General features: G+C 37.2%; 1 pseudogene; it reads left to right on the top strand.

The window, feature by feature from the left end:
* Positions 1 to 381: 381 nt before the first annotated feature.
* On the top strand, positions 382 to 1,903 carry LOC141514611 (hippocalcin-like protein 1; annotated as a pseudogene).
* The last annotated feature ends 2,762 nt before the right edge of the window (positions 1,904 to 4,665 follow it).

Here is a 4,665-nt window from a genome sequence, read left to right as displayed (position 1 = left end):
CCACCCTCCCTTTGTACCTCTCTCCCCTCAGCAATGAGTTGTCAGGTTAGCATTGTTCATACATGTTTTGGTAAATTTATTTATAAATTAGTATTTTTTGGTATGAGGATTCTATTTTTTAAAGTAGTTTATATAGGAATTAATTGTTCTTTAAATGGTTGGTAGAATTAACTTGTAAATCCATCTGGACCTGGAGACTTTTCTTAGAGAGTTTATTGATGGTTTCTTCAATTTCCTTTTTTGAATTAGGGTTGTTCTTTTGTTTTCCTCCTCATCAGGGATGCTGCGCAGTGTCGCAGCGGCGGCGCGAATGGGCGAGGGGCCAGCGCTGCTAGCCTGAGCCGGGCACTCCACAGACACAGCCCGCCCGCCGCCCCTCGCGGCCCCCGGGGCAGAGTCCCGACGCCTCGGCCCGGAGCTGGCAGCCGGAGGCGGAGCAGGAGCGGAGCCGCAACTTGGGGGACCTGCTGCCTCTTGGGGAGGACCCGAAATTGTTCATGCTGAGCAACTACCTCATTCCATTGGGCAAAAGGAGTCATCATATAAATCTCTTCTTCCTCATCACCACCTCGACCACCACCACCACCACCACCATCATCATCATCTTCGCTTACATCTATAGAACCAACTACAAAGTATTTTTTTTCGACCATCCTGTGAGGGGCGTGGTCTAGTGGTCTGGTCTTAGGACTTGGAATCTGGAAGCCTGAAACTTCTCATCTCAATTCTGATTCTGAATTCTGTTGGCCTTGGGTTCTAAGTTATCTGGAAAGACGGAATGGGGGAGCAAAATAGCAAGCGCCGTCCTGAGGTGCTCCAGGATCTCCGAGAGAACACTGAATTCACAGACCATGAGCTGCAGGAGTGGTACAAAGGATTTCTAAAGGACTGACCTACTGGTCACTTGGCTGTCAATGAGTTCAAAAAGATATATGCCAACTTCTTCCCCTATGGTGATGCATCGAAGTTCACACCTTTGACACAAATGGTGATGGGACAATTGACTTCAGGGAATTCATCATTGCCCTGAGTATCACCTCTCAGGAAAACCTGGAACAGAAGCTGAAATGGGCATTCAACATGTATGACCTTGATGGTAATGGCTATATAAACCGTGGGGAGATGCTTGAAATTTTACAGGCCATATACAAAATGGTATCCTCAGTAATGAAAATGCCTGAAGATGAGTCCACTCCTGAGAAACGAACAGTCAAAATTTTCCGGCAGATGGACACAAACAATGATGGCAAGTTGTCACTGGAAGAATTCATTAAAGGTGCCAAGAGTGGCAAGTTGTCACTGGAAGAATTCATTAAAGGTGCCAAGAGTGATCCCTTCCATTGTCCAGTTGTCACAGTGTGAACCAAGCAGTGCAAGTCAGTTCTAACTTCACCACATCTGGACAGTTGCAGTCACTGGCTTGTCATTCCAGCTTTGCTTACAGAAATGTATGCCTTCTCAAACCATTCCTCTGCTGTTCTCGGATAAAGTCCAGTGGTTTCCTCCATGCAGCAGTGTGGCCAGCCACAACTCCATCATCCATACCAGTGCCAAAGTCCTTTGGTCATCCAAATTTATTTTCATTTTTTCTCCTGTATACCTGATTCCTTTTCAAAGCCCTAATATCACTTAGAGATATGTTACATGCAGACAGCAAAGTGGGGATCAGGCCCTGCAGCGGGGGACATCTCCCTTCACTTGGGGAATCTATATGAATACATTCTAATAACCAAGAGAAGAGCTGAGATAGGACTTTATAAAAATAGAGCCAAGGTTAGCTAATTTATTGGGCTTTGAAATTGACTGTTTGAAATGTCAGGAGCTAAAAGCAGACAGAACAAAACCCTTCCTGTACATGATTTTATTCTTTTTCTTTTTGTTGGGGAAAAATGGTTTGCACTTATCCAATGATGGTCTTCACTTTCTTTTAACATATAAATTATATATATATATATATATATATATATATATATATATATATTGAATTATAGTTTCATGGTAAGGTCACTTATTTAATGCATCTGATAGCTTTTCTAGCTTTTTTCTCTCTTAGTGGCCTGTGATTAACCCAATATTGATTGTTTTGTGGTATTTATGCATCTGCAATTTGCCCTCTTTCAGAAGAAATGCATGTTGAGCCATTACTATGGCTATTCCATTGTCCAATACCCGAATGCACATATTTGTTGAAGGTTCATTTTTTTTACTGTCGGTTGGTCCAGCGTGTCCTGTATTAAAATCATGAAATAAAAGGGGAAAAAAAAGAAATAGGGTTATTTAAGTAATGTATTTCCTCTTCTGTTAATCTGGACAGTTTGCAATTTTGTAAATATTCTTTCATTTCACTCAGGTTTTCCAATTTATTAGTATATAGTTGGACAAAGTAACTATGAATTATCTCTTTAATTTCCTCCCCATTGGTGGTTAGTTCACCCTTTTCATTTTTGATATTTGTAAGTTGGTTATCTTCTTTCTTTTGTTAAAATCAGATTAACCAAAAGTTTGTCTGTTTATTGGCTTTTTTTCATAAAACCCACTCAGTTTTATTTATGAGATCAATCTTACATTCAATTTTATTAATCTCTCCTTTGATTTTCAGAATTTCTAAGTTGGTATTTAATTGAGGATCTTTAATTTGTTCCCTTTTTTAGCTTTTTAAGTTGCATACCTAATGCATTAGTTGTAGCCCAATTCATTGATCTCTTCTTTCTCTATTTTATTCATATAGGTATTTAGAGATATAAAATTGCCCCTTAAAACTGCCTTGGCTGCATCTCATAAATTTTGGCATGATGTCTCATTTTCTTGGATATAATTATTTACTTTGATTATATTTGGATATTAATTATTTGCTTTGATTATATTTGGATATAATCATTTGCTTTGATTATATATTATTTGCTGTTTGATCCACCCATTATATAAAGTTATTTAATTTCCAATTAGTTTTTGCTTTATCTCTCTATGACCCTTTACTACATGTCATTTTTATTACATCATGGTCTGAGAAGTATGCATTTATTATTTCTGGCTTTCTGCATTTGATTATAAGGATTTTGTGCCCTACTACATGGTAAGTTTTGGTATAGGTACAATACCCCAGCATGAAAAGCATATATTCTTTCTATTTCCAATCTTTGAATTTCTATCATAACTTGTCAATTTTTTTCAGTAACCTGTGAATTAAAATTTAAAATTTCTTATCCCCAAGGTTAGATGGTGCATGGGGCTTTACATTTAGAACAACCAATAACCATCATGGTTAGTATTATATATGGCACTGTCTACTGCAACACTTTCATTTTTGAAGAATAGGTTAATTAGAAATATTTAGCCATACATTTTTGAAGAGCATTTCAAACCACATATTTAGGACTTTCTTTTGGTACTTGAAAGGACAGCCATGATCACATTGAGTTTACTTAGAAATACTTAGCAGAAATATCAGTTAAATTGAATTTGATAAAATTCTTGAATCTAGTCGAAAGAAAATAAGTGAGCATTTTTGGAGGAGGAGGAGGAGAAGGGGGAAGAAAGAATCCTGTTCTCAATCCCTAAGTCATCTACATTAATAATAAACTGATATTCAATTTAAAATATGAAAAATGGATTTAATTTGTAAAATGTGGTAATTCCTCCTTCTCCATTACCTCTCCCAATTATCTTAGCTTTATTCCAACTTTGCTAATAAAAATATGAAGGCACCAACTGCAGTCTTTTGCTATAGAGAATGTAATTTGGGGCAACTAGGTGGTGCAGTGAATAGAGCACCATCCCAGGAATCAGAAGGACCTGAGTTCAAATTCAGCCTCAGGCACCTAATAACTATGTAGCTGTGTGACCTCGGGCATGTTGCTTAACTCCACTGTCTTGCAAAAACCTAAAAAAAAGTGGAGAATGTAATTGTCTTCTTTTATAATGGGGTTACTTATATCAGGTTCATAGAAAATAAGAATAGAAGGTATTCATTTCTGGTGACTGGAAATTAGCCTCCATAATATTTCTGTAGTGGAGACATAGAGATCATAGACAGAAGGATGAAGATAAGACCTTGTCACAATAACATAGTCAGGTAGAATACTCCTGGGCATTAATCTTTTTGTTTCTTAAATAGTTTTACTTCTGGGGACAGTCAGGCATTTGGTTATGCTGGCCAGAGCATCACACCTCCAAAGAAACATCTGCAAAGAGTTTATGTTTGTTGTAGGATTCTCACCCTTAATTAAAATCATTTGGTAAAGTACCCATCTAATCCTGATACCTTCTCATTCAAGTTCTATTTAGCGTAAGGGCACATTTGAAAACATTTGGGAGCATGTTAGATGGTTAGGTTGAAAGGTGTCATAAGTAGCCTTATTCATTTCCTCTTATTCTAATATTCACTTAATGAAGATAGTGGGATTTGGTATTTAGGGATTTTATAAAACAGAAGTTCTTTTTCCAGGGACTATAGTCTCCAAATAGGTCTATACATATATTTTAGAAAGACTGTTTGCAAAAACATCATCTTCATCTCAATCTGATTGGTTTCCTTTATAATTGTATTTTATTTGTTAAAAAAATTCTGAGAAAAGTTTCATAAGCTTTACCAGTCTTCTAAGACAGGACCATGAAAGAACAAAAGTTAGGAACCTGCTCCAGAACCTCCTCATATTTTACAGATAA

Source organism: Macrotis lagotis, chromosome 1 (assembly GCF_037893015.1).
Source record: "Macrotis lagotis isolate mMagLag1 chromosome 1, bilby.v1.9.chrom.fasta, whole genome shotgun sequence".
NCBI lineage: Eukaryota > Metazoa > Chordata > Mammalia > Peramelemorphia > Peramelidae > Macrotis > Macrotis lagotis.
Note: the sequence above shows the minus strand (reverse complement) of the source record. Positions and strands in the feature narration are given on the sequence as shown.